The sequence below is a fragment of the Ictidomys tridecemlineatus genome, unplaced genomic scaffold (genome assembly GCF_052094955.1).
Source record: "Ictidomys tridecemlineatus isolate mIctTri1 unplaced genomic scaffold, mIctTri1.hap1 Scaffold_293, whole genome shotgun sequence".
NCBI classification, from domain to species: Eukaryota; Metazoa; Chordata; class Mammalia; order Rodentia; family Sciuridae; genus Ictidomys; species Ictidomys tridecemlineatus.
This window is the reverse complement of record NW_027522372.1, coordinates 73,986-86,080: the sequence shown is the minus strand read 5'-3', so window position 1 is coordinate 86,080 and position 12,095 is coordinate 73,986. Positions and strand designations below refer to the sequence as shown.

At 34.8% G+C, this 12,095-nt stretch overlaps 1 non-coding gene and 1 pseudogene across 1 annotated transcript; one reads left to right on the top strand and one right to left on the bottom strand.

The window, feature by feature from the left end:
• LOC144373189 (transport and Golgi organization protein 1 homolog) overlaps window positions 1-12,095 on the bottom strand; it is an 82,887-nt pseudogene that overhangs the window by 23,402 nt on the left and 47,390 nt on the right.
• LOC144373193 (U6 spliceosomal RNA) lies at window positions 8,669-8,775 on the top strand. The gene has a single exon (XR_013432928.1). It is a non-coding gene; the product is annotated as a U6 spliceosomal RNA (small nuclear RNA).

Sequence of the window (12,095 nt, the reverse complement as noted above, 5' to 3'; positions counted from 1 at the left end):
TTGTCTTTCCATCTTTGTCAATGACTGTTGCCATATATATTGTGTATCTATCTCTGAATTCTTGGCTCTGTTTCAATATGTTTTGTCTGCAATCCTGATTACTGTAGCTTTAGAATATTTTTTTTTCCTCTTCGTATGGTACTAGGGATTGAACACAGTACCTTGCATATGCTAGGCAAGTCCTCTACCACTGAGCTACATCCCCAGCCCTAGATTAAGTCTTGAAGCCACGTTGCAATCAGCTTGTCATTTTCTACAAAACTCTGCAGGGATTTTGATTGGAATAAGGTTGACTCTGGTGATTAAACTGGGATGAATGGACACCTTAGTCTTCTGACTCATAAATTAGGTATATCTCTCCATTTAGGTTCTCTTTAAATTCTATCAGCAATATTTTATAGTTTTTAATATATACATTTTAGTTTTTGCCACGTTTATGTTTAAATACTTCATATTTTTATTCTATTGTACATGGAAATCTTTAAAATTTCAATTTCTAATTATTCATTGTTAATATATAGAAAATATAATTGCTTTTAGATGTAAATTTTATCTGTCAACCTTACAATAGCTTTTTTCTAGATCATACCAGATTGTATCTATATATATTCATATATATATATGAATATATATAGATACAATCTATATATATTCATATATATATATCCTTTCCAATCTGAGTGCATTTTATTTCTTTTTCTTGCCTTAGTATACTAGCTATTTCCTTACTGCACCCCAGTACAATGCTGAATAGATGTAATGAGAGTAGACATCTCTGGTTTCTGATCTTGGGGAAAAGTATTCAATTATCAACCATTAAGTATGAGGTTAGCTGCATTTTTTCAGAGGATGTTTTAAGCTCCCTTCTATTCCTAGTTTGTTGTTTGTTTTTCTACATCAATAATCAATGCTGAGGGGCTGGGGTTGATACTCAGTGGTAGAGCACTTGCCTAGCATGTGTGAGGCAATGGGTTCAAATCTCAGCACCGCATATAAATAAGTGAATAAAATAAGTGTTAATCAACATCTAAAAAATTTTTTTAAATAATAATCAGGGCTGATTTTTTTTACATGTCGATGCGATTTATTGTCACCTACTTGTACATGCACACAAAATAACAATATAATTTGGCCAATATTACTCCCCAACATTTCCCCCCTCTGCTATATTTTTTAAATGCTTGTTTTGTATCTCTCGAGCTAAACACAAAGATTGTGCTTTTAGGTACATCAATGTGGTAAATTTCATTGATTTTCAAATGTTAAATAAATTTTGGATTCTTGACATAAATCCCCATCATCCGTCTAGTTTTTGTCTATGATGTATTTTCCTTTTACATATTGTTGTATTTGACTTAAATTTTTGTTTAGAATTTCTGTACAGATTCATTGGAGATCCCATGAGAGGTATGTGGTTTTCTTTTCTTATTATATCTTTGTCTTGGTTTGGTGTAGTGATAACACTGGATTCATAGGAGAAATATTTCCTTGCTTTAATATTCTACAAGGGTTTAGTATTAGTACTACTATTAGGAATTAGTATCATTTCTTCCTTACAGGTTTAATTGGATGACCAATAAAGCTATCTTGGTCTTATATTTTTTTCTTTGTAGAAAGGTTTTTACCTATACCTTCAATTTCTTTAATAGTCAACAAGGTTTATGAAATTGTCTGTTTTTCTTGAGTGAACTTTTGCAATTTGTGGCTTAAATAGAATTTCTTCATTTCATCTAAATTGTCAAGTTAATTAACATAAACTGTTCATAATATCCCCATTATCAGTCTAGTATCTGTGAAATCTGTAGTGATATCCCTTCTCTGATTGCGAATATTGGTAACCCGTGTCTCCTCTTTTATTTCCCTCACTAGATGTTGATCAATTTTATTCATCTTAAAGAACTAGCTTTGGGTTTCATTGATTTTCTCTTATTTTCCTTTTTTTAAAATTTTACTGACTTATGGTCTTTATTATATCTTTTTTTCTTGCTTACTTGGAGATTAACTTATTTTTCCTTTTCTAGTTTCTCAATAGTAGGAACTAAGTCAATGACTGGAGACTTATTTTTTAATAAACCTATCTTGGGCCTGGTAGTGCTATAAATTTTCCAATAACACTTTAGTGGCATTGCACAAATGGATATGTTGTTTTCAGTTTTATTCAACTCAAAATATGAATTTCTTCTCTGATTTATTTGACTCAAAAATTATTTAGCAGTGGGGGCTAAGGTTGTAGCTCAGTGGTAAAGTGCTTGCCTCACATGTGTGAGGCACTGGGTTCGATCCCCAACACCACATAAAAATAAATGTACTGTGTTGTTCATTTATACCATATATATATATATATATATATATATATATATATATATATATATATATATATGATAGATAGATACAGATATACATATAGATATAGATAGATAGCAGATAGCAGCCTGGCACTTAAGTTTTCAAATATTTGAGAATTTTCCAGATTTTTCCATTATTGATTTCTCATTTTATTGTGTTCAGAGAATAAGCTTTGCCTGACTTTGAATACTTTTATATTTACTGATAATTTTTTTAAGATCCAGAATATAGTTTATCTTGGTAAATGTTCCATGTGCACTAAGCTCCTTGGGGGTTTTCTATAAATGTCAATTAATTTCAAATGGATGGATTGATTATGTCATTCACACTTTCTACAACCTTACTTTTATTTTTCGTTTTCTGCCAATTGCTGAGGAGAGGATATTGAAATCTCTAAATGTAATCTATAGGATTCATCATTTTCCTCATAATTCTATCAATTTTGATACTTCATGTATTTTGAAGGTCTAATATTAAAAGTACAAGCATTTAGGTTTATTATATAATCTTGACTGATTCGTTTATCATTAGGAAATAACTTTCTTTAGTCCTGATGATATATTTTGCCCCACAACCTCTTTTGGTTTAATGTAGCTACTCCAGATTTCCTTTGACTAGTGTTTAACATGAGATACTTTTTCAATCATTTTAATTTTGACTTCTTTGTGCCTTTCTATTTACAGTGTTATTCCCTTAGACATCTATTTGGGTCTTGCTTCTTTAGGCAATATGACAATCTCTGTTTTTAACTGATGTATTTAGATACTTTCCACTTAATAGGATTACTGCCGTGCATAGGTGTAAGCTTAATATAATCTTCTATTTGTTCCTTCTGTTCTTTCTTCTTTTTCTTTTCTTTCTGTCTTCTTTTGCAGAAATACCACTATCGGTATTTTTAGTGATTCCTCTATTGGCTTATTAAGCTATAACTCTGTTTTCTAATCTTAGTACTTCAGGGTTTAGAATATACATCTTTAATTTGTCACAATCTACCTTCAGATGATACTATATTACTTCACATATTCAATAAGAACGTTACAATAGTTACTACCCTTCTGAGATTTATACTGTTGTCATGTATTTTACTTTACATGTTTTCTAAGTCCCATACTACACTGATATTTGTCTTTAAACAGTCAATGACTTTTTAAAATGTTCAAATAAGAAAAATTATTTTAAATATTTATGCACACAGTCACCATTTTCAGTGTTCTTTACTCCTTTATTCCATTATTTCCATCTGCTGTCTTGGTGCAAGTGTAGGTGAATTCTTTCAGCTTGTATGTCAGTACAAGTCTTCATTTTAGAAAGATATTTCACTGGGCATGATATTATCGGCCAACATTATTACTCTTCAAGTATATTAAAGGTATCACTCCACTATATTCTCTTATGCCTAATTTCTGACAAGAAATCTGATGTCATCCTTAGTTCTTCTCTACATAAATGTCTTCTCTAACTGCTAAGATTGCTCTTTATCACTGGTTTTGAGCAATTTATTTATGATATAATATACCTTGATATAGCTTTATTCATGCTTTTTGTACTCCAGTCCCATTTAATATCTTGGATCTGCAGATGTACAGTTTTCACAAATTTTTGGCCATCATTTCTTAAAATAATTTTCTGAATACCTCTCATAACTCAACTTGAAACTGTCCCACAGCTCACTGATGCTCTGGTTCACTTTTCTTTAACAGAAGAAATTTTCCCTGTTTCATTTGGGGTACTTCTCCTGCTATGTCCTCAAGTTCACTAACAATTTCATCACAATGCTTATTCTGGCATTAATCCCATCCACTGTGTTTATCATATATTTTCAACTCTAGAAGTCTGATTTTCTTAAAATATATCTTCTATATCTCTTTTTACCTTTTTAACACATGAAATATAGTAGTAATGACTTTTTAAAAAATGCCATTACCTCATTCTAACATCTCCGATAGTTCTCAGTTGGCTTTGATTTGATTCTTCTCCTCATCATTGTGGATTGTATTTTTCTTGCTTCTTTGCATGCCTGGTAAGCTTTGATTCGATGCCATACATTATGAATTACTATTCTTAATATTTCGTATACAATTAAATTACTGGAAACAATTTGATTCTCTTGGGTCTGAATATTTGTTAGGTATGACATAAATTGTAATAGTCAGTCCGAGGTAACACCCTTCTGATTATTCTACCCAACTTCCTTAGATAGTTTTTTCCAGGTGCTATTCTGGTCCCTGTGTTTAGACCTGTTCCTTCTAATCACTTAAGATGGTTTCTCTGACTTGCTAAGCAGTTTCATCACACTTATGTGCAGATCAATACCCTGCTGAACACTCAGAGAGCCTTTCACAGATTTCCAGAATTGTCTCTCAATGTAGCAACCTTCTTTTGGTACTCCACCCTGTGAATTCTAGTCACTTTGGTTTTCCTGGAATCTCAGCACCATCTCTCAATTCATGGTATCCTCTGGTTCTGCCTGACTTGCCCTTCTTTGTCATGGCTTGGGAATCTCTTAACATAGTAAAAGCTGGGGCAACTAAAGAGCTCATAGCATTTGTTCTTTATGTTTCCAGAATCATTCTTTGTTGCTTGATCTTCAATGTTACTGGATCTTAAAATTTTATATGTTTGTGGGGTTTTTTTTCATATTTATTTTAGTTGTTTCAGTTGGGAAGGTGAAGCCAGTACCTATATAAAGCTATCATAGCTAGATGTAAAAATCATTTGCTTTTCTTTTTCTTTTTATGGTGCTGGGGATTGAACACATGGCCTCATGTGTGGTAGGCAAGTGCTCTACCACTGAGCTGCATATCCCTTTTCTCATTTGCTTATTTTTTTAATAGCAGAATGCATAATGAAATAAATTTTAAAAGTTAACTATAAAAGAGAGTAATATCAGGGTAGACAGAACTGGGACAAAAGCTAGAGTTCTTTCAAAATCAGGCAGGAGAATCACAAGTTCAAAGCTAGCCTCAGCAACTTAGCAAGTCCCTATGCAACTTAGTGAGAACTATCTCTAAATAAAAAATAAAGAGCCTAGGTATGTGGCTCAGTGGATAGGAGCCCTGGGTTCAATCACCAGTACCAGAAAACAGAAACAACTTATTTTCACAAATTAACTTTGGCTCTTCTAAATATTTAAATAATTGTAAAATAAATAAAAAAATCTTTAAAAATTAACACCTAAATATTGAAAGCAAAAATGAAACAACCTGTGATATCATGTTGGTGACAAACCACAGAAATGAATTATTTCAAACATATCTTAGTGGGATATAGCTTAAAGACAAGAGAATTTCATTTCATTTCAGGAATACATTCCTGAAAGTATTTTAAACAACATAAATATAGTCGTGTGTTGCTTAATAATGGGAATAAATTCTGAGAAACACATCTTAGGCAATTTCAGTGTGTAAACATCATTGAGTATGCTTATACAAACCTAGAAAATATAGCCATTTCCACACGTAGGTATTCATATATGGTATATCATCGCTTTGGGGATAAAAACCTATAAGATATTATTATACTGAATTCTGTAGACAATTGTAACATTGTAAATGTTTATATATCTAAACATATCAAAACACAAAAAAGATTAAAAATACTAGGTGTCAAGAATTTTTTAGCTCCATTATTATGCACTAATGACCAAAATGTCATTAAGTGGCACAAGACTGTAAACGATTATATTTATGTCATTGAAAACTGGAACTCCAACATCAGAGAAAGAAAACACAAATCTAAGATAGATGAAGTGAAGTAAAATCTCTCTAACATCCTGAATTTTCATGGGAATTATCTAAATGACATGATCAAAAATCCCCACATATTTCTGAGCTTTGTTCACTAAAAAGGCTTACAAATGACAGTCAATTTGAGCAATAAGCAATCCTAGTACTTGGAATGTAGCCTCTAAATATCATTTCCTATTGAAAGAAACCAAAGTTCTTTTAGAGAAATAGTTCCTTCCAGGTCTGGACAGGGAATGTTTAAGATGAACTTGGAACATCTCATAGTTCAAAAGCAAGGGAAACAGGTAACAATGACCACTAGGTGGTGGCAAAGGGTCCCAGGAGCCAAGATAAAAAGGCTTCTACAAGGCAAAAGGGGGAGAAATTGAGCATCAGATAAGAAAAATTACTATTCCTAACTGGATTAAACACACCAAATATTTTTAAATGCATGACATCATATTGACTCTTAAATAAAAGTTAAAAAGATTTCAAAAGCCCCTTTGGGTATCATTTGATAATGCTAGAATAATACCTTACTATTCTGAAAAGTGTTTAAATGAAGAAAAGGAATCAAATGTTTATCTCCTGCCTTAACTATACAAACCGAATATCTGTGTAAAGAATAATCAATCATAGCCAGGCGCTGTGGCACACACTTGCAATCCCAGTAGCTTGGGAGGCTGAGGAGGGAAGATAGCAAGTTCAAAGTCAGCCTCAGCAAAAGTGAATTGCTAAAGCAACTCAGTGAGACCCTGTATATAAATAAAATACAAAATAGGGCTGAGGATATGGCTCACTAGCCAAGTGCCCCTGAGTTTAATCCCCAGTACCAAAAAAAAGAAAGAATAATCAATCATAAATTTTTATTTGTATAGGCATCCCAGCCTTTAAATGAAGAAAGAAAAATCCCAGCAATTCAGACCATTGCTATTTTGCAACCTGTAATATATTAGCAAATCTCACCAAGGTCACTGTTGACTAGTAGTCAACATCAAAGGAGAGGACATGCAGATATCAATGCAATATTTCCTATTAAATTTTCATAAAAAACAGAATTGAACCTAAACCTGACTACCAATTTCCAAGAAATATAAAGCAACAGAGAGAGGCTGAGGTTGTTAGCTCAGCACTTGCCTAGAATGCATGGAGCCCGAGGTTCAATCCCCAGCACCACCAAAAAAAAAGGCAATAGAGAAAACAGGTTAAATTGTTGTACCAGGGAGATGTCATTTATTCACTCAAACTACAATATATCCTAGAAGTCCCACAAACATATTTTTTTCAATTATTGCAAAAAGTTACAACAAAAGGAGAAATCAATAGAGAGTAACTTATATGAGACTTGTTCTCCCACTGAAAGCAACCAGAAAGTTGGAATATATATATTGGTACCAGGGATTGAACTCAGGAGCACATGATCACTGAGCCACATCCCCAGTCTCAGCCCCATTTTGTATTTTATTTAGAGACAGGGTCTCACTGAGTTACTTAGCACCTCACTTTTGGCTTTGAACTTGTGATCCTCCTGTCTCAGCCTCCCGAGCCACTAGGATTAAGGCATGTGCCATCATGCCCAGTCAAAAAAGATTTTTAAAGAGCTATTTTTCAGATAGAAAGCCACAAGGAACATGCAACTGTCACCCCTAAGAGCAGGAGAACAAATAGGTGAGCATTCTACCTGGAGGTACCCTCTAGACCTCAGTTTGAAAAGGGGAACACAAATGGGGCACAACAGTCTCACTGAGGAGAGAGAGACCAGAGTTCCAGGAGATTAAGCAGCCAAAAATATGTAGAGAAAACTACCAGAAACATGGGAGCCACAAAGAAAAAGAGTTCCAGAAATCTGCATGGAGGTGGTCTTCAGTCTGGGGCTACATTCTAAGCAGTACCTGTGAGGGCCAAGAACAACTATAAGCTAACCAATCCCACAGTTGGCACTGAGCTGGGAGAAGTCTGGATTCCAGCTAGCCAGAGAGAGTTGACGTACAAAAACAGTATGGTCAACAAGCTCATGAAGAAGTATTTGATCCTGGCATCATGGCACATATCTGTAATCCCAGCAATCAATCCCAGGTTGAGGCAGGAAGATCCCAAGTGTGAGGCTGGCAACTTATCAAGGGCCTAAGGAAGTTAGTGAGACCCTATCTCAAAAGAAAAAAAAAGTTCACTCAATATCATTAATTATCAGGAAATAAACTCACAAAGACATACCCACTAGAATGGCCCAAGTGCTAGTGAAGATGAAGTCAAGTGGAAGTCTCCTAAATTGCTGGTGGAAGTATAAAATGATTGTGGTCATTTTTTAGCATGGCTTGACAGTATCACATAAGACAAAAACATACATTAAACGTAGGAGGCAATTGCACTCCTAGATATGAGTCCACTTATAGTGGCATATATATGAAACAGTACTGTAGGAAAAATGAATCTATAGTTTTAAAAAAAAGTTATCAATGGTTGCCTGGAACAGGTGGTGAAGGCACTCACTGGGAAGGATCCCAAGGAAACCCCTTTTCTAGTGAAAAAAAAACCTGTTCTATATCTTTATTATGGTAGTTTTTACATGGGCATCTACATTTGTTAAAACTCAGAGTGTGCTTGCTTTGGCAGCACATATACTAAAATTGGAACAATACAGAAAAAATCAGCATAGTCCCCGAGCAAGGATGACACCCACATTTGTGAAGTATTCCATAGTTTTGTGGAACCAACCCTTCAGCAGATGAATGGATAAAGAAACTGTGGTACATATATGAAATGGAATATTACTTATAGCATTAAAAGAGAAAAAAATTATGGCATCTGCGGGTGAATGGGAATATCAGGTTAAGGGAAGTAAGCCAATCCCCAAAACCAAAAGCTGTATGTTCTCTCTGAACGTGGATGCTGACCCATAATGGGGGTGAGGTGGGTGGTAAGGGGCATGGAAAGAATGGAGGAACTTTGGGCAAAGGGGAGGTAGGACAGGTGAGGGGGCAGAGGGATAGGAAAGATGGTGGAATGAGATGAACCACATTACCCGAGGTACATGTAGGACTACACGTGTTGTGTACAACTAGGAAAAGTTTTGTTCCATTTATATACAATGAATTGAAATGCATTCTGCTATCATGTATAACCAACTAGAACAAATTTAAAAAACTCACTGATATTGGCTATCAAGGAATTACTGTTAAGTTGGGTGATGGCCCGTGGGTTCATTATACTATTCTCTATGCTTTTCTTTAAAGCTTTTCTAATTAAATTTATTTTTTAACTAGTACATAGAAACAAACATTATAATTATTGAAGTAGGTAACATGACATTTTGATGCATGTATACACTATGTAACGTTTAAATCAGTTAAATATATCTACCTCCTCAAACATCATTTCTTTATGGTAAAACTTTCACAATCTTTTTTTCTAGTATTCTAAAATATACAGTATGTTATGGTTACCTATAGTCCCCTACTATTCTCTCTGCTCTTATTTGAAAGTTTCCATGATAAAAATACTAAAAATAATTTTTAAATTAAGATATAACTTCAAATATTTAAAGGATTTCTATGTAGAAAAGAATTCAATTTTATAGAGGAAATCATGTGGAGGAAAATTTGGAGTCAATACAAGGATGAACTAGACAACAGAAGAACATATAGCCTTGTAAGAGAGTGACTCATGCTAGGAAATACTGGTGTACAGGCCTCATAACTATTCGTCAGGGCCACAGTAAAGAAAATAACAGCAATGAGTGAGAAACTAGACTAACAGCCTTCCAAGGTTTCTTCTAACACTAAGATTCTGCTAAGATTCCATTGATCAATGAATCTGATTGGTGCACATCTCCCAAACACATCAGAGCCTATTACTCTCCAGTCCTATCAGATATCATACTACTTGTTTAAGATTTTACATTGACTTGTTCATAATTTTTGCATATATTTGTTAAGTCCTTTTCTTAAGGCTTTCAAAAATCACAATCATACCTTACACCTGTTAGACTCTTTTAGTCCTTGCACAATGTCCTGTACATACTGGGCCATCAAAATGCCTTTTTGAAATCTCCTTTCAAATCAGTCTCCTAACATTGTGCCTCTTCTTTGCCACTCACGTCTATGTCTTACCTATCACCGTACAATCACTGACCATACCTGCACCACATTCATGTCCCCTGACCTAGACCTAGAGGAGGGCTCTGTGCATACCTAAAAAATATGAATAAAGAGATCCTTCCCATATCATGAGGCTGTTAACTTTCCAAGTGATGCTGATTCATTCTGATAATCAAATTATGACTGTAGAAGACTGCTTTAATCACTGGAAATATAATTATTCTAACTGCCTGGCTCGTACATACCCCTTACCCAGGTGGCTGCCACCATCATGAACAAACATGGAGCCAACTGAAAAATGATTTGTTTCTCCCCACCACATCTTTTCCACCCTGGTGGTCTTTCCTCCCCAGGTATTCATTGTCTTTATACCACCTTCTGACTGTCTACATGAGAATTAGGGCGTGTGTAGGGGTAAAACCCTTCAAAATGCCAGACACCTCACCAGACATTTTACCTTGTCAAATCATTTAATTCTTATGATTGGAGTAAGCATTATCTACATTTTTCAGATGAGGAAAACTTTTTTCAAAAGTTTAGTTATTTGCCCAAACGTCTAAATGATAACCTTGGGATTTGAAACCAGATCTACCTGGCTTCAAAATCTACACATTTTACAAGGAAAACAACAACATCATCTTTCTTACACAAGCCTTGAAATAACACAACCTACAGGAAACAACTTCAGTTGAGGAGGATTACTGTCACAATGGCCCTAGGACCATCTTATCCTCCAACCTCTAAAAGCTTTCTCATTCCTATAATTAAACTCTAAAAGTCCAATATCAACAAATACCAACAGGGGGGAGGTAAGTCCTAAAATGCTTAGATAAGCTTCTAGACAGATTAAATGTCTTGTTTGGATCATGATTTTCTTTAGAAAGATCAGCCTTAAGTGACTCTTTCTAAGAAACAGATCTAACCTAATTCCTTTCATTCTTAAAACTTTCTAAGGATCCCCACTATTAATGGTCTAATGCTACTTTGGCTCATGACTTCCTTTAAGATTTGCTGGCCTCTCCAACAGGCCCATCCCCCTCCAACTTCACACTTTACAACACCAACTATTCACATTCTCCTGCCCTCCCCAAATATCCTTTCTTCATGTTTCCATTTCTCTGAACACATTTCTTCTGACTGCCAGCTTCCCCCACCACCCCAGCCTGTCTAATCAACAACAAACCACATGTCAGACTCCTGTTTGCCCTTTGCCTGTGCTTCAAACACATCTCAACCACTTTCTGACCTTACTGATCACCCTTCCAACCATAATAAATGCATTTATGGACAATAATGTTCTACCATCGAATAAATACCTCTCTTTCTGCCATTATCTTACTGTGTTTCAAGTGAATGCTGTTATCTCCCTGCCAGAATGAAAGGTTCTGAGGGGAAGAACCAAGTTTTTACAGGTATGCCAATGTCCAGCCTTGATAGACAGCAAATCTTCCTCATGTGCTAAACCAAGTAGCCATTAAAGCCACACCCCTATGGCTTTTGTTTCAGGAGCTATCTACTCAAAGGGTCAAGAGTCATTTTCATAAAGACATTTTAAGTTTTTCACTTCATGACCAGAAGCCACTTAAGAACTAATAAATAATCAACATTCTAATTGAAGAAACTATGTCAAACTTACCATCTTAGACAAATAAAGCAAGAATGAATATAACAAGAAAAGTATGTTGTCCAAAAGGGTGGCATCTGATGGCTCTTCGACCTTTATCTCTAGTTGGTTTTCTGTATCAGCAGCATCAACAGGAGTACCTTCTGTTATAAGTAGCTCTAAAATTGAAAGGGGAAATTGCTATTTTATTTTATGCTATAGAATAAGAATTGTCTCTCTTCAGTTTCAATATTCATCGAGTGTTTCACTAAATATCTGAGTCACAGTGCCTGGAATATGTGGCTCTCCTAAAGACAATTAACA